Below are 19290 nucleotides of genomic sequence, written 5' to 3' on the forward strand. Positions count from 1 at the left end.
CCCGGCCGCAGGGACAACAAGGGTTATCTCTGAGTCTGAACTCACACCCTGATGCAAAGCAGCCCGAAGCACTGTGGGGCCATTGTTGCATCGGCCCCATATATCTTCTTCATGCATTGTGTTTGAATTGGATGTACAGTCACCAGATTAAGAAAAGGAAAGACTATGGTGTGAAAGAGACAAAAACCTGTGAACACAGGCCAATTATCTGTCTGCACAGTAATAAAATAAACTTGAGGTGACTTTGCACATTGCATTTGCTCCGTTTCGGTGTCTTTAAGCCAAAGCCATTCAAGAGCTCCAGTTATTTCAGTTTATGACTAACAGGAGAACAAGATCTGTGCCATGGACTTGAAAACTGCAGCTTTATGCTTTAATGCCAATAAAAGTACAAATGCACCAAGTTTAAATCTGCAAAAAAATAAATAAAAGGTAGCTGCCTTGAAAGCATCTGCAGCTTATTGATGATTGAGCAAACTGCATTTGCTCCTGAAGACCTTGGAGTGAATATTTTTGTTAGCCGTCAGTGTTTCACAGAACGATCCATGGCTGTTTAGCAGTGTAGAGTGTAAATTTCTTTTCTCATTGTACCACTTAACAACATTACAAGGAGTCCTGCATGTGTTGTTTCACCCAGAGCGGCTGCGGCGGTCGGCAGACAAAGCACGATCTGTTGAGCTGCGAGCTGTGTTAGAAAACACCCATGCAGCATCAGAATATTAATATTTTGGAACAGATGTCTTTTTGTTGTTGATTGTTTCTTATTTCAAGTCAAGCCGAAATGTTTATAGAAAACAAACAGGTTAAACTGGAAAAACATGGCTTAAATTCATATGTGTTCATATCGCACAACATAAAGCAAGTGAAAAGTGGGGGTTTTGGCCACTTTACTGAAGTGGAAGTTTTATAGCAGGAACAGTCTCCACATTTTTAATAACAATGTTTTAGTGTTTTAATATAAATAGTAAGACATCCTTTCAAGCTTCTGAACATTTTCTAAACTTTGTATCCTATTCAGATTCAGATACTAAGCCAGAGATGCAAATAACACACACATATGGCGAATGATTGAACCACCAATGGCATGCATGTCTAACATACCACTGTGGGAGGAAACTGGTATGCAAACATGCAAACTTCACCAAGAAGCAGGTTCAAACCCAGAGCCATCTAACCGCTGCAACACCATGCCACCCATTTCTAAACTCTGAACTAAACGCTGAGCTAAATTAATAGTTATGATAAAGACAGACTGAAAATTTGACTTAGCGCCAGTCAGAGGAGTAAATGACCTCAAAAACATCAGACAACGTGACATCAGATCGAGCGATCAATTCCCCAAATAAATTCAAAATGCTTTTGCAGTGGGATCAGGCACTACCAGAATCGCCCTGAGTGGTAGTGTAGTGTGAAACTAAAGGTTAGTGAATTTATCTTGCACAGACCAAAAGACAGGCACCTACACCTGCACCATACCATCTGCTATTCGATAGTATTCTTTTAGTATTTTTATTATTTTTTTTTCAATTTTGGGACTGTGTCTTGCACAGTTTCATGCAGGAAAAGGAAGACAAAAAATCTGCCAAAACAGTTAATACTGCCATTGTGGTGCAACTTTTCAGCTGCCATGGCTTATAAACCCCATATAATAAGACAGAGCTGAGTTCTGGCTCCTCACGACAAAGCAGGCAAAGTAAAAAGACAAAGATTTTGAGGAGAGATGCTGAATCGAGCTGATTTCTATTTATTCACAAGTAATTTTCCGAGTAATTCATATGCCAACCTTGGGAGCCCCATTGGCTGATAAGCACATGCAGGTAAATCACACATTCACCTCAGCAGCTGAGCTCTATAGGCTATTGGTTCCTGCCTTTTTAATCATCTACAATCTAATCAAAACAACCATCTGCAGATCACTTGCACACAACAAACATTTTATATTTGTATATTTCAATAAAAACTTCTATTATGGTAATCACAGATAAAAAGACATGTACATAGTGCATCTGTGGATACCAATGACAAACCAAGCCAGTTGCATATCCAGTGGGTTGCAGAGGCAGGCCTCTAAATAACTTGGATGTTGAATGAATGGCCGAGCTTGATGAGTGGGTGAGCTGTCATGTGGCCTGATAATGAAGAGATTCTGCTGGCTTCTCAGTTTCCACCAACAGTCTTATTTTTAGCTTTTCTTTATCATGTGAGCACAAATTTTAGTTAACACGTTTTTAGTATTTATATTTTACTTATTGACTAAACTCTAAATATTATGTACCACAAATATATATTTGTGGTATTCTGGTCTATTTAGTGTTGACTGTTGTGAGCTGCCTGGCTTGCGCACTTTTTGGTTTTACTTTTAAGTAATATGTGTATGCGGTGTGCTAAACGTGGAAATAAGATTAAAAAAAAATCTTGTTCTGCTTCTGATGGGCATATAATTATGAAACAAACAAGCTCTGAACTGTTTCTCCTCACTCGTGCTGTCATATTGTTGTGAATCATTACAGGATAATTTGTTTTGGGACTCATTTCTCTTTCCTGCTGACATCAGAGGCTGAATGTCTGCAGACAGTTTCAGTCTGGGATGTTAGGGCTTGTTTTCTTTTCCTGCTTTCACCCAAATTCAAAAAATCTAATCATGAAAGTTTCAGCCTTACAGCAGTATTTCTTTTTATTTATCTTTCATCTCAGTCCCTGTTTTTCAGCAGACTGACTGTTATCATGTATATATAAGAAAGAACTTGAGAAATCTGACAATCCCCTATGAGCAACACTTAGCAAACGTTGGGAGGAAGAACTCCCTTTTGACAGGAACAAACCTCCAGCAGAGTCAGGATCACGGAGAGGCAACCACTGCTCGAAACTGGTTTTGGGGTGAAGGGAAAGCGTAGACAGAAAATCAAATTAAGTAACATTTTCTTTAGCAAGAAACACATTTTTAACTATTCCAGCAAGATTTATGACTTGCTGAGTTTGTTGTATTTGAACATTTCTATTCTTTTATTGACCCTATATTAGCTACATCCTAGGTAGCTGTTTCTGGGGTCTTTCAGCTTATAAAACTAACATAAACACATTGAAATAAAGAGAATTGAAAGTAAGCATGAAAGTTAAATACCAACACTTGAAATTTGACTATATTTTGCATATCTTATATATCTGAAAATTAAAGTTTATTTAACAATAATAATTTAACTCTGACATGAATGTTCAGGTTTGAATTTTGTTGATTGCACCATTAAATGTGACATGGATTTTGTCAGTGACCATTGAAAGTTATTTATTCAAATCAAACCAATGTTTGAAAAAATGAAAGATACATTTAAAACTTCATTATTGTTTTTTTCCCCCTTTTTTTTTAGAATGTGAGTTTCATTTATAATTGTTTACCTTTGGGTTTGAATCATGTTTATTGCTCCGAACTCACTAAGCTTCGTCTCAAGTGGAGTTCGAGTTGCATTCCAACTAATGCTAAACTGGCAAATAACGATGACGAGCATGGTGCAAAAACAAGGTTGACAATGGCATGCAGAGTCTGGAGCCCACTTGATGATGACTTGACCTTTAGATGCAGAAGGGAACATTGCTACCTGTCAACTTGTAGGTATAATGAAATGTTATGCTGGTCTTTGAGTACAAAGTGAACTATTCTTGGAGGGTTTGCAGATGCATATACTGTCATATTTTGTTACTTTTGTTGAAAGTGAATGGCTCAATAAATCAACCAAAAAATAGAGCCCTTAAATTCATGATGTAAATCTGCCAGATTTAGCTACACTAGCTAATGTTGATCTGCAGTCCCAGGCAGGTTGTATTTAGGTTCTTAGGTTTTCATGGCTTGCTTACAGATTCTTTCGATTCATTGTGATGTGGTTTTATTTGTCTGTGTCCAACTAATGAGACAAAAGGTCATAAGAGAGAAAAGTTTTGAGGCCTCAGTCGTTAAGTTGTTCCCAACAAGCCTAAAATTTGCCAAACCAAATTTGACTATTCACAACTTTTTTTAAAAAAATGTAAATTCTGGATCTATTATTATACCTAAATATTTATATTTATCACCTGATACTGACTGATGATCATAGTAACTGACAGTCTTGTCCCTATTACTAATTACATCTGAATCACTATTTCAGGAACGTGAAATAAAAATCACAGTTTAGCTGAAATTAAGATGCAAACATGAATTTGGCAGGCAGTTAGTTACATTGATCAGTGTAACTGACAGTTCTTCAGCAGCCTGGTTCTTGGTTTTAGCATGTAGCACATGTAGCACACAATGATATATATCTGGCAATATCAGTAGGTGGACAAAATACAAGTCAGCCATTAATTTACAAATAAATGTAAAGCAGATGTTGCTATTGTTGATTATGCAAAGCTAGCTGAATAGCCCCTTGCAGCTAACTGTCCAATAAAACACCAGTTGTCAAACAAAACTTGATCATTTAAGACTAATCGCACAACTCTAAAGTGAACTTGTTATGATTTCTTTTTACATTTTCTGTTACATATAAATTGTTACAGTGATGGATACCTCAGATTAAGCATGGCCGAATTTAAAATAATGGGATCAGCATATAGACAAGTATAGCCCATGAGCTCAAAGCTCAGACGGCTCTGAACTCTCAGTTTCAGAAAGTTTTTTCTACTCCTTGGTCTTGGTTATGTCGGTAAGAATGGAAATCCTAAATACACCCACTTACTCCTCAAACCGTTTGGTTTACAGATTGTCAGAATAATAACGGAAAAAGTTAAAATGGCTTTTTTTCAGTATGTATTCAGTAAGTGTAGTACATCCTTTTTTCCTTTTTAAAGTACAAACTTTAAATTTAAGCCATATATGTGCAGAAGGAGCAAAGAGGAGAGATTATTTGTTGATATCAGTTTAATCCATAAATCTGATTAGACTGCCACCATATTTAGGGCTAAAGTTGGCTGTTTTGGGCACTCACAGCTCAGTTGAGCCTCTAACAAATGTTGTGTGGACCGAATGTCATGATAAACCTGACATCTGGCCAGTGTAAGATGGATTTGTGGCTAATGTGAGTCACCCTGAGTCAACTCTGTTAGTCATGGTAAAATGTAACCTGCAGATGTAAGCTAAATTTTGGCTGAACAGTCACTACTTTCTGGGAAGTTGCTTGCTTTGTACATTTGCTAATCCAAAATGACGCATTAGTTGAAACAGTGATGTCTTTCATTAATATCACTTATCACTTACATGCAGGTTTTCCTCCTGATATAAAAGCTAATGGAAACTTTTGAACTCTTGCAGCTCTAAATGTTGCTCATTCACTTAAAACGGTGACTCAGGAAATGTCTAGTCTCGTAAAAACGTAGAAATGTGAGGCCTTTATCTGAACTCATCCGCTGAGAAATCTCGAATAAGTGGGTGAACGTGCCCTGATATCACATACCACTGCCCGGGCAACATGGCTGCCCAGTTTCCTGTACAGAGAGTCTAAAATGGGGACATGGGAGACGTGTTTGTCCACTCTGAGCTGTACACTGTGTTGTTTGTCCTGCAAAAAACGACATCAGTGCAGCACCCACAGGCCTGTCAGAGGTAGGGTGCAGGAATGCAGAGAGTGGGCTGACCACACTGCTTGTGCTCTCGTGTCCAGAAGAGTCTTGGATTTGTTCCTGGGAATGGATGGCTGAGGACGGAGCGAGGACAAACAATAGCAGCCATGGAAGAGAGCTGTGGGACACAAACACGGGAGATATCCTTGAACCCCAGCAGGAATGTTGATCTAAACCAAGTCACCCACTCAGAGCGAGCAGCCGAATATCTATCTGCTACTGGAGAGAGGAAGAAAGACGGCCTCTGTTCCATCACATGTACTGTAGAAGAGCGCATGAAAAAGTCTGCCTTGTTTTACATTATTAAATTAAAACTGTTTTTATGACTTTTGCAACCTTGCAGATGCGGGAGTCAGCCTGAGAGGTTCCCAGAATTAGTCTGACATTGTCACCATTTTAAAGGCTTGAGGTCACTTGAGTTATAATTTGGTAAAGATGAGCTTAAATTGAATTTTGGTTATTTTCTGGCACAGTTTAATGAAAAGACCAACCCTGCCACCCAGACAGGGATCCTGCTGTTTGTGAGTCTCTTCAAGACATAAAAAGACAAATCACAGGGTCATAAACACTGTTTATGCTTGCTTTGTACATTGGTTGTTGCAGGTAGATTCCAGTGGAGGGCACATCAGAGATCCCAGTCATTGGAAACCACACTTGAAACCATATTATTTTGGAAAAACGGGTTTTGATTTATAAAGGTACTCAGCAAAATAGTTGCCTGAAGACTGGTGGACAAAATACACCATCATCACCGTTTCCCCTCATTTTTTAAGTAGACTGACTTTTTTTCACCCGTATTTTTGCAGGTTTTCTGTTCACTTTTTGCAATTTTGTCAAGTATATTTGTCCTTGTGCAGTAGCAATGGCTCACTGTATGTTTTAGTCTTGAAGTTTGTCTTTTTTTTTTAAAGAAAAGAAACAATCTGGCATGTTTATTGCCCATATTTGTATTAAAGTATTTGGAGTGTGACACTAACCCTCTTATTCTGAGGGCAGCAATTTCTGGGGTGATGGACGCTAGATGTGTGAAATTAAAAATGTGATGGTCTAAATCTGTGAGTCAAAGTTAACCAAGATATTAAATGTGCCTCATCATTGCTACAGCTCAAGAAACTCTTAATAATGGAAATATAATTAATTACAAATATCAAATCCAAAGATGGGATTCCTGACACGCAGCTCTATCTATCCATGAAGCCAGGTAACACACACCAATTAGTTAAACTGTAGGAGTGTCTTGAAGACATAAAGACCTGGATGGCCGCTAACTTTCTGCTTCTTAATTCAGATAAAACTGAGGTTATTTTACTCGACCCTGAAAATCTTAGAAATATGGTATCTAACCAGATTCTTACTCTGGATGGCATTACCTTGGCCTCCAGTAACGCTGTGAGGAACCTTGGAGTCATTTTTGACCAGGACATGTCCTTCAACACACATATTAAACAAATATGTAAGACTGCTTTCTTCCATTTGCGCAACATCTCTAAAGTTAGAAATATCCTGTCTCAGAGGGACGCTGAAAAACTAGTTAATGCATTTATTACTTCCAGGCTGGACTACTGTAATTCATTATTATCAGGATGTCCTAAAAACTCCCTGAAAAGCCTTCAGCTAATCCAAAATGCTGCAGCAAGAGTGCTGACAGGGACTAGAAAGAGAGAGCATATTTCTCCTGTTTTGGCTTCCCTTCATTGGCTTCCTGTTAAATCCAGAATTGAATTCAAAATCCTGCTCCTCACATACGAGGTCTTAAATAATCAGGCCCCATCTTATCTTAATGACCTTGTAGTACCATATCACCCTATTAGAGCACTTCACTCTCGCACTGCAGGGCTACTTGTTGTTCCTAGAGTATTTAAAAGTAGAATGGGAGGGAGAGCCTTCAGTTTTCAGGCCCCTCTTCTGTGGAACCAGCTTCCAGTTTGGATTCGGGAGACAGACACTATCTCTACTTTTAAGATTAGGCTTAAAACTTTCCTTTTTGCTAAAGCATATAGTTAGGGCTGGACCAGGTGACCCTGAATCCTCCCTTAGTTATGCTGCAATAGACGTAGGCTGCAATAGACTGTTGATGTGATTTGGCGCTATATAAATAAAATTGAATTGAATTGAATTGTTTTGAAGAGCAGAAAATGTCTGCATTAAGAGGCAGTAAAGCAGGTGGAGGCACATATAAACACTCAGAGAGGGCAACGCTTCCCGAAGGGCAAACGCTATATCAAAACTTTGATGTTTTATGGTGTCTTTATTACAACACGCTGTCATCAGCCTGCTTTTATAGCAACACACTGATGTTTGACCTTTGACCTATGTCCTTCAAAGATTACATACTAAAATTACACATTTTATCATCTTTAACCATATGATTGGAGCAGAATGGGCTGAAGCCTTTGGCTTTAATACGTTTTTAAAACTTCAGATTTTAAGATATACAAATACAGTGTAATAAAAAATATATATAAAAAACATATAAAAAAATAAAATGTGTAGTCTCTCCGTGCCCTTTCATGTGATAGAGTACCTGATATAGTTTTGTGAAATTGTTTCTCAAGGTCAGCTTTGACTCTGGACACTAAGATTGATGGTTAAGGTCAAAGCCAACCTAGGTACTCATATCCCCTAAGGTCTAGTATGTTTTTTTTCTATATAAATAGAATAGAATAGAATAGAATAGAATAGATATATACAGACTAGATGAATATATACAAACATGAGAAAGGCACACATTTAGAGCAAAGTTTTTGGAAGTAATGCAAAGGACTTGGTCTAAGTATTAAGTCTGTATGTGATTGTGGGTTACTGTGGGGGGCTGACTGTGTGAAAAAGTAATTAGCACTATTGTTAAATCATGAATTAACTGGATTAATCTCATTTTTTGGGAAGCTAAGTTCACCTGTTTACTGGCAGACTTGTTGGATCAAGAAATCACTTAAATAGAAATTGTCTGATAAAACTGAAGCAGGCTAAAAGATCTCAAAAAGCAACACATGATGATATAAATTAAAGAAACAGCTGAGGAACAAAGTCACCGACATCTATCAGTTGGGAAAGGATTACAAAGCCATTTCTAAGGCTTTGCGACTCCAGTAAATCACAGTCAGAGCCATTATCCACAAATAGAGAAAACAGTAACGAACCTTCACTGGGGTGGCCGATATACCGAAATTACTTCAAGAGCGCATCAGCGACTCATCCAGGAGGTCACAAAAGGAACCAGAGAAATATCTAAAGAACTGCAGGCCTCACTGGTCCAAAACAGTAAGGTTTTGGAGTGGCCTAGTCAAAGTCAAAATTTAAATCTTATTGAAACCCTTTGGAATGATCTTAAATAAGCTGTTTAAGTTTAAGTCCCTTCTTGTGTACAAACTTCCTGCAGAGATCTGAAATTACTTTTTTACACAGGGTCAGGTAGGTTTGGATAAATATTTCCCTGAAATCATCATTTAAGAACTGTCTTTAAATGAAACCCCAAGCGCTCCTTAAAGAGTGTTTATATTGAATTGGAAGTGACAGACCCGCCTTAGTGTTGCTATAAACTGTTGTGTCACGGTACTTATGTTTGTTGTAAAGCACGTCTTGCCTGATGCCAGCTGCTTTGACAGAACGGCAGAATTAGACATCCTAGAAATGAGATGGATCGATGTTTTGTTCACAGACAATTTCGGTCCTCAAATAAGTCTTTGAAGATTTAAATTTGTCTGAAATTACTTTCTTTTCATTTCTCTTTAATCTGAGGAAGACAATAGCCGTGGTAGAAAAAGGAAGAAAGAGATGTTACTCTGTCTCATATAAACTGTGATCCACTAATAAGCCCCGAGAGTGAAAAGCCTTTGTGCTGCTGCGTCTCTTCGTCACCCTGGATGACCTCTTCGTATCGAGTGGCTTCCCTGTAGATGCACATAGATGACACCATAGCTTTGAGGCTCGGCAGCTGATGTCTCCATTTAGCAGACACTTGGCTGAAAAAGAAAGAAAAAACACTTCCTCCACTTTAAAGTAAATATAATTGTGTTTCATTTTACATCTAGTGTTTCATAATTCAAGAATCAGTCCTTTAAGTCAATTATCACTAAAGGAATAATGATTTGCTGATTTTTCTGAGGCAGTTTGTCTCTTTTCTGTCTTTGAACATTTCTATTGTTTGAGCTAATTGGATCAGCTGTAAGATATGCTCCCCCCCCCCCATCGCAGTGCGTCCTTGCAGCAATCCTTTTGGCTGGTAAACAACTCAATGCAAATGTCTTGGTGGTTGAAAGCCAATGATTCCATCAACATTTGGCAGGAGCCACAGCGCAGGGCTCCAGCATAAAGCGATCATTTGTTTAGCGACTCAACAATATCGTGCTCTCTTGTTTCAAACCGAAGGCTGGAGGATATTTTTGAGCCACCGCCGCTAACTGCACACGAAGGGGATTTTTGCAACCAGAGACAAAGTAGAAACAGAAGAGAAGTCTGTGATGGAAATGTTTCTTTTGCAGGTTTTCTGTCTTAAATATCACAGCCAGCCCTTGTTTTTGCAGCCATTGAAATATAATCACTTAATTTCTTTATTTATTTTTTGGTGATACAATTTTCCCAGTAAATGTTTCATGTTTATGTCACCTAAAATTTGTTTAAATATTGCTACGTGTTGCCTTACAATATTTCATCTCTCTTCCTTCTGCCTTACCCCACACACAGATAAAGTTCATCCACTCTGCTTCATATTTATTGGAGCCACTGATGTGTTAAAAACATCTCCTGTGCTGGGTAAAGACGGCCTGTTATGCACCTAGTTTCCCCCACAGAGAGCAGGTGACCATTCGGCTGGTTTTCAGTAAATCTCCATCTTTGCATTCATTATGAAAACAGTGAGTCTGTCTCTCAGTGCTGCATGCTGATCACATAAAAGAAACTCTGACAGCGATGTATTCCAGTTTACTCCACTCTGTGGGAGTGTGACAGAAACATGTTGGTAGGCAGCGAAGGTCACTGAAAACAACAAGACACTTCACAGGAGTGGACGAACTGCAAACTGTGTAATACATTTCCCAGTTTTATCTTTCTGATGTAATCAACAGAATTGATCAATCTATCACTGGTCTGCTTTTGTCCCATTTAACGCATTCATGAGATTGACAGGGCGTGAAAGAAGCACAGCCATGTTGTTATCATAATAATACTGTGGCAATATTTTCCACTTCCGTGCCAAAAAAGATTTCACGGATTTCACTCATTGTGCCTGCGATGGCTCAAGTGGGCCAGCTGCCTGCTGTTTCCATTCATTTCAAAACAACATGCAAACTGCATCTGCAGGATCCTAACATCTGTCACAGTCTTATGGTTTTACTAAAACATATTCAGGTGTTCAGTGAATAGATTTAAAAATATTATGGTTTAGAAATAAGACAGGAAAAATCTCCTTTTTCTTACCCTCAGCGGTAGCTTGAGCCACAGAAAAGAAGAAACCCAGCTGATAAAGTCATCTTGGACAATTCAGCAGTCTGTCACAGGGCTAACACAGAGACAGGCAACCATTCACACCTTTAAAATCACCATTCACATGGATCTCTTCGGACTATAGAGAACATACAGACTTTGCAGGAATCCTTCCTTCAGCTGCAGCCATGAATTCCTGAATGCTGAAATATAGCAAGTTGTTCATTTCTGGATCTTACATGGGTAACTGTTTACTGTGTTCAGCATTAGCTGGAATCCTAATTCAGAGTAAACACAGATTCAACACCACATTTGAATGCATCTCTTGTCTTTTATTTTTTACTTGCTTTGTTTTGGATTCACTGCCAGTAAAAACACACAACCCTGCCGTTACTTTTGAAAAGACTGCGGGAGGGTTTTGTTTCCTGAAACCAAGCAGGAATAATGTGAACTGAATACCACTTTTGAAACCTCTCAATTCCGAAGGTTTCTCTCCCTTCAGTGAATCCCCATGCTGCTTTCCCTCATGTTTTACTTTCAACTGTTATCCTTCTCCCTCTTCATCTTTGCAGCCTCCTTTAACAGCAGAACTCCTGCTGCTTGTTCCAGCATCTCCAACTTGTAGCTACCAATAGCTGAAAGAAAAGTTCTACGTGCCTCTTATTTTGCTTTATCTACCCTGGAGATGTGTCTTGCTTGTTTTCTTTTGTCTGATACAAGTTCCTTTGGTGTTGTGACTTTCATGCATTTACTTCTGAATTTCCTTAGTTTCATTCACTTAATCCCTTTTTCTTCAGTACTTGTTTGTGACAGTGCTGTGCAGATGAAAGTCCAATTTGAAAAGTGTGGTTCAGAAATTTGGTCAAACCTACAGCTCAACTGCACATCAGACATAACAGACATGTTATGTCTGATCTAACTCCCAAAGTACCATACCCTCAGCCATATTAAAGAACAAGTCGTGCCTTCACAGCTGCAAGTCTTCATGTTTATCATCAATCTGAAGCCATATTTGAAATTTAGAACTAGTAACTTCAGATGGCACGATCTTAAAACAGCATGTTCCCAGCAGCAATTAATAGTTTATCTTAACACTTCTTGTTGTTTCCTGATGTGTGCTGCATGTACAGTAAACACTATGGAAATGAGCATGCTCAACTTTGATCTGTGTTTACTCCAGCAGTGCATCTCAATGACCAGAAGCAGCACGCTGTGGTCATGCTGAGCGGTTCTCACATGGGTCTCGGTGTGTTTCTGTGATCGTGATTAAATTTGCACAGGTTCCTGACACTGGATGCAAAATAATCTGAGCCAACAAGGGCTTAAAAAAGACATTTCCTCTGGCTCCAGATAAATCAACAGGACTGTTTGACTTTGCACTTGACAGTGGCACTCATGATTGCTGAGGCAAACCTCGATCACTCCCTCTGCTGCTGGTGTGAGGAACTGTGACTCTGATGAATATTTATTTTGCTTTACTTAAGTGTCAGAATGTGTTAATTTAATTAAATGGTAAGATTTACTATGACCCTTCGCAGAGGCTCAAGAAAAACACAAAGAATTAAAGAATATCTTTCTCATATCAGCCTGCCACACTGCATTCTGCTTTATCGCTAATATAAAATTTAGTACTCATCACTGCTTTCTGAATAATGAGGTTGGCTAAGGTAAACCACTGAAAAAACAGAGTCCAGATCAGGGTGCCAAATGCTGTTTTATCAGAACTAGGATGGTATAGTACATTAAGATGTTTTGTGAAATGCACTGGACGCCGGTGCCTGCAGGGATTTTTTCATTATTAAGTTTTAAAAATATGCTGCTGAGCAATTAGATACCATCAATTAATTGGCTACTTGTAAAGCGCTTTGGGTGCCTTGAAAAGCGCTATATAAATCCAATCCATTATTATTATTATTATTATTATTATTACTTTATAAAAGTCTTTGCAAAAAACAGTTCATTGTATGTGAGCCTTGCTTAAGACAATTAGTGGCAAATCTGCTTTTTGCAGCAGAAGAATTTATACATGCATCATCAGATTTTTAGTCTAAGGACCTTGGAAAGAAAAGCATCTGTTGCTTGAAGATGTTTCACCTCTCATCTGAGAAGCTTCTTCAGTTCTAGCGTCAAATGGTGCAGAGTCCCAGATTTAAGCCCTGTGGGAGTATACCCCGAGAGGGACAATGGACCCCTCTACATAATGAGCATGAGCCAAGGTGTGAAATCGGGTGTAGGTCACAATCAGCCAAGGTTTCAGGTGAGCTCATTGTGAAACCCAGCCCCACCCTATCATGTGATTTCCTGAGGTCAGATGGCCCAGGATGTGAGTGGGCATTAAGGCGTCTGGGAAGGGATCTGAAAACTGGATTATAGATGGCAGACAGTTGGTGTCGTGAACCACCGCCTCTGTTCAAAGATGGTTGCTCACAGTGGACATAAATGGCCTCTTTTACTCTTTTACTCCTCTTTCAAACCATCTGTCTTCTCTGTCCAAAATGTAGACATTGGCATCCTCGAAAGAGTGACCTTTGTCCTGTAGAGACAAGAGATCCCTTCCCAGACGCCTTAACGCCCAACTCGAAGAATTTGCTGTCTTCAAGTTTGGAAGGTTGGGTCCTCACTAGGGATGGGTATTGATAAGATTTTCACGATTCCGATTCCAGTTTCGATTCTGTTTAACGATTCGATTCTCTTATCGATTCTTTTTAAAAAAGGAGAACACTAAGGTCGATTAGCTTAGAACTTTGTTTTATATCTTCTCTTTGAACAAGATAGAAATTTAGGAGTAACATGGCCTTACAAACCCAACAGTGAGATCTTAAGAGATCCAGCCTATGGCTCTTCCATGGGGTGTCACAGGGTCCCCAGGAAAAAAAAATAGTAAATGTAAAATAATAAAATAAATATTCTTCTGCAGCAATAACAAAGTATAACATAAATTATTCTGTAGCAATTACACAAGAATATCCAGTAATGTCCCTGCCTACAATTAAACACATTCACTTACCGAAAATCATCTGCTGTGGCAAATAGGTGCAAGCCTTTGACCACAAACTTAGTCACTGCTCGGTGACATTCGTCTATCCTGGCCTGAAAGGAGACCCTACCGGTAAACTGCAGCGAGAACTGCCAGCATCTGAGCCAGCCAGACTCTGTCTGTCTCTCTCATCATGGTCACCTAAATGCACAGTAATGGCAGGTTTTGTAATAAGGCAGATCGCGCTAACATAATATGCACTGTTAGTTGATTATTTACCTGCCGCATTAACGGGAGAGGACGTGCAAACGTTACCGCTGCTGCTGGGTTGAGATTCACGAGTCCGGAGCGGAATTAAAATTACGACATTCATTTCAGGTCATCGCGTGTTTTGTGAGCAAATGCTTTTGCATATTCATAGTGTTTCCTACCTTAAATGAAATATCTACTTTGCAAGTATTGCAAGTTGCCCTGTTGACATCCGTTCTCGTAAAGTATAACCAAACTTTTGAGCGTTTGAGCCGCCGTGTTTCCTGCCAGGTGTGCCACGCTCCGCAACGTGGTGACGTCATTCGGGGCGACTGGAATCGATAAGGGAATCGTTTGCAAAAATGGCAAACAATTCCAAGGAATTGAAACAGTGGGAACCGGTTCTCAACAAGAACCGGTTTTCGATACCCATCCCTAGTCCTCACTGTCAAACAGATGACTGAGTGAAAACATCAAATAAAAAGGACAACCAACCTGACATACTATAGGACAATGCAGTACACTTCAAACAGCCTTAATTCACTGAACAAAACACCATTCAGTGCCACAGACAAACGTGGACACCACTACAAATACTTAGTCTAGTCTCAGCAGGAGAACAGGCCCTGATACCGAAGACAGCAACCCTTATTATATGCAATTAGTACAAAGCCTGCTAAATGCAAACCTACAAGTGCCAGTCTAATGTAGCATAAAACCCAGAGAGCAGTAAAACTAATAAAGCAATAACTAACTAAATATAAGAATAAATAAAGCAGGGGAAACGAAGGTATGTACATTCCTGCCACATATTAATACAGGGAGGAAATGAAGAATTCCAGTGCTACCAAAATATTTCCAGGTCTGTTGAGCCTCAGCAGCTGGTCAGTCAGTTGTAAACATCACTTTTGCTTGAATTCCTTTCAGCACAGTCAGCAGGCTGATAATTAGCTTCCACCCTAATTAAGGAGAGTCCATCATGGGGTGCCTGCTACAAAGTCAAAAGGTTCTCAGCTGAAAACCGAGGGCTTTCACTTTTTATCTGAACTAATCCCACAAGCTATTCAACTGTCATGCTAGGCTACTGCAGCTATTTATTAGCACTGCTTATGACAGGCAGGTTTAAAAGCTAAAATAACACTTTTTAGCTTTTAACGATTTCTGTCATCAACAAAAATATTTTAATTTATCCCAAAATCTACATCTTACAGCTAATCTCTTTATATTAGCATAGCTCTGCAGCTAGCTACAAGGTATCTCTAGACCCCACAACCTCTGGTCAGTAGGGAAAAATGCGTATTTCCCCAACTGGTTGCAGCAAATGGCCGTCCCTCCCTGAGCCTGGTTCTGCCGGAGGTTTCTTCCTGTTAAAAAAGAGTTTTTCCTTCCCACTGTCGCCAAAGTGCTTGCTCATAGGTGTTCATATGATTGGTGTTTTTTTCTCTGTGTGTATTATTGTAGGTTCTTCCTTAAAATATAAAACACCTTGAGGTGATTGTTGTTGTGATTTGGCGCTTTATAAATGAAATTCAATTGGATTGGTTGACGAGTGGTTGCTGGAGGCTGCTGGCTGGCACTATATGAAATTAGTCAAAGAAGTCGCTGCACTGAAAACCTGCTCTCATCATTCGCAGATTGTTGTCATCTTTAGTTTGCATGGAAAACACTGATTTGTCAGTAAACACTTGTCATCTTCTTGATCTTCTTGAGAATGTTCACCTTCAAGGTAAAAGTTGAGCCTTACCACTGAAACCAAGACATTTCAAAAGGCACGATTTTTACTTTGAAGGTGAACGGTCTCTGTTCCCAGTTTATGCTGCATTTTTCACAGTTTCACTGCCCCTTAGCAAGTAGTTGGCCAGTGTTTTGTCATGATTTGACATCTTTACAAGCTACGGGCAACCACACAAATTTGCAACCAATGCACTGGCAAGGAGGTTTTTGGTGTAGTCCTGTATACTTCTTTGCAACTGCGAGCCACTTTCCATCCAGTCAGAGTATTGTCTCTAGCATCTAATTACTGTGGTTCTGGTCTTACGCCTGCATGACTGAGGCTTTAGCACGTGACTGACTCACGACTTTTTGCTGTGGACGCATTGATACGGAGCTGTATTATAACATATAGAAAAACAGCTGCACATATGATTTTTGTGACTGTTTTGAAAACTCAAAAGTGCCTTTTAATACCCACCAGGGGGCAATACCTGTGACTGCAAAAACCTTTGGCCTTATAAAAATCTGAGAGAAAGTTGCCTTTGTAAACACTTTCCTGATGGATTTATGGGCTCATTCACTCATTCCAATAAAAATGTAGTTCATTTTGTAAATTATGATCATTATAAGGACCAACTGTTATGTTATATTATGTAATGCATGTGTTGGGTAAATATACTGTAACCAGCAAGGGAAATTAAAAAACCTGTGAACCAATTCAGGAGTGAAAATCGAGGTCAAACACACTCGCCCGATGTATTCTAGGGACCTTATTACCACCACCATGTAAGCCTCTTAATGTGGACAATGTGGATCTTTGAAACAGGACTGTTTTCAGCAGTTTTCATTCAGCACCTCATTTTGTTGCAAAGACCGTGGTCAAAGAAACCCTTAATGGTGAGACGGGGTTTGGTGCACTGAGACAAGAACATGTTGCATCTTTCATGATATAAAACCACTATTTTGTTTGTTTGTTTTGTTTTTGCTCTTAAAGCCTTGAAAATAGCTCAAATCTCCATTTTTCAGTTTATTCAGTTACAGCTCACCATCCCATACATGCTCAACCTCTGACATCCAAAAGAATATGACACATTCAGACCATCCTCTGACATAGTCATCACTTAAAAAGAATGACCTCAAGCTTTGATTGAAGACTTTAAAGCTCTACTACCTAATGTCTTTTTTATTACGCTCATAATCGAATTTATGTAGGGTTTTTTATTTTCACACATGCACAACAGCATGAAACTAGATAATAAAAACAAAACGGATGTGACAGGAGATAACATGTACTCTCACGTATCCACAACTGAGCGCTATATTATCTGAGGGATGTTTCGTTTTCTCTATAAGAGGATGCTTTATTTAGTCATTCCACAAGAAGAAGAAAAAATCAGTACTGAAGAAAAAAAGCTGAGTTTTTATTTTATTCCCTGAGAAAAAACAGTCTTATCTTACTGAAAATAGAGGTTAGTTTGAGGAAGAAGGCTAGCAGATTTTGACATCATCATCCTCTGCATCTTCAGGGACTCAGAAAGACCTATCATTATCCAGAAAAGAAAATGAAGGCAAAACAAAAGCCAACAAACACTGTGGTCTTTGAAAAGTAAATCACCAAAATGACAACCTGAGGCTCCCAACTAGTTAGCAGGAGAAGTAAGCTTGTTTCAAATTATTGGTATAAATGGATGTGCTGTTGCTGTGGTCTCCTCTCATGGCTCAGTGTCATGGAAACAACAGGTCTGACTCCAAGCTGAGGTAAAGGGCTAACCACCTGAGAGGGCAAGCAGCAGAGTCGAAAGCAGCTTATCTCCTTATGTCTCTAATAAGGTTGGTAAAGAAAATCACAGAGGTGGGAGGGGAGACGATGTTGTATAAGATCGTGGTATCGCTGTGAGATAAAGCTGCGGCAGATGCTGAAAGTAGGACTTCATGCATCACACCTTAATGATTGTGCCCTTTAGGACTCCATTACTCCTGCACTGAAACAAAGGCTCACATGGTTTGTTTGTGACGTCCCTTCTTTACAGATTTCACACAATGTCACAAATTAGTGTCACAGTACTTCAAAGAAAACAAATTTATTTCAAATATAGCTGAGGATATATGAGACATTACACAAAAAAATCACCTCCAATAAACACAAAGCAATAGTTTTGAGTAAAATGCAACCGAAATATATGAAATCAAATGTTTATTTATTCAAATAATTATTCATTAAGGAAAATATGCTGGGTGTCAACTGTGTCTGACACAGAGAGACAGACAGCCACTCACGCTGTCATTCACAGCTATAGCCAGTTAGGATTAATCAGTTAACCAGACAAGCTATATTATCTGAGGGAAGAAGCTGGAGCACCTGGAGAAAAGCCTTTTAAGCACATGGAGAATATGTAAACTTGACACTGTAACACCCCCTGATGGATTTGAACCAGGATCTCTTGCTCTAAGGCGACAGTGCCAGTTCCTTTTTACCGCACTGCCCTAAACAATCCATGTAACACTTGGAGGACTGATCATCTTGGGAAATATGATTATGTGTTGTTCTGAACTATAACATCCATCCAACTGTAATTAAAATAAATTCTCTTGCTGCTTTGTAGTGGTCACATCTTCTTACCTCTCTGATCTTTGAATTTTGCACACTCCCATTCGATCCCTGCGATCTACTGAACAAACGCTAGCTATCTTGAAAAAAAACCAAACAAACAGAGGAGGTCGCGTTTTTGCACTGACTGAAACAACTTCTCCTTCACATCAGGACCTCCCCAACATTAGAACAGTTTTTAAAATCAGTTTGAAAAACATTTTTTTTGAGTTCGAGTTTTTCTTTTATTTACTTTTGAAAAGTTCTACTTTATTCATGTTTGCATGTTTTATGTTTTCTTTTTTCAATTTCTTTTAATTATTTTGTGTTGTTTATAAATGTGCTTATGAGTAAATTTGACTTGACTTGTTGTTCTGGTGTTTAAGTCTCAATCAGAGTTACTTTTTGTGCTTGGAACACATGTGTTATGACCCCTCTGAGGTCTACAATGACTTACACCTCAGGGCCACGGTCATGGCTTTGCTGATTTCTGGATCTGTTTGGCTGATGATTGAAAGTGCAGCAGTGGGTATATCACATCACCATATTAATGGTGTTTACCTCTAAGGGTCATTATGAAATACCTCTTTAAAGGGAACCTGTTATGGTCAGTTTTCACCACTGTATTTTTGTTCTTGGATTGGGCTGGAAGCTTTGAAACATTCGCAGTTTAAAAAAATACAATTTATAGAAATTTTACTGGTACTCGGTGCAGCCCCTCAGTTAGTCTTCTCCCTGGAGAAAAGGCATTTTAACC

At 39.0% G+C, this 19290-nt stretch overlaps 1 protein-coding gene across 1 annotated transcript in view; it reads right to left on the reverse strand.

Annotated features, from left to right (window-relative positions):
• Window positions 1-14486, reverse strand: part of LOC146363306 (free fatty acid receptor 3-like) — a 94218-nt gene extending 79732 nt beyond the window's left edge. The window contains exon 1 of the mRNA XM_084920071.1: window positions 14416-14486. The gene's annotated coding sequence lies outside the window, so the exon portion shown is untranslated. The remainder of the gene's footprint in view (window positions 1-14415) is intronic.
• Between the last annotated feature and the right edge of the window lie 4804 nt (window positions 14487-19290).

The sequence above is a fragment of the Perissodus microlepis genome, chromosome 22, assembly GCF_051167445.1.
Source record: "Perissodus microlepis isolate ML-2025 ecotype Zambia chromosome 22, ASM5116744v1, whole genome shotgun sequence".
NCBI lineage: Eukaryota > Metazoa > Chordata > Actinopteri > Cichliformes > Cichlidae > Perissodus > Perissodus microlepis.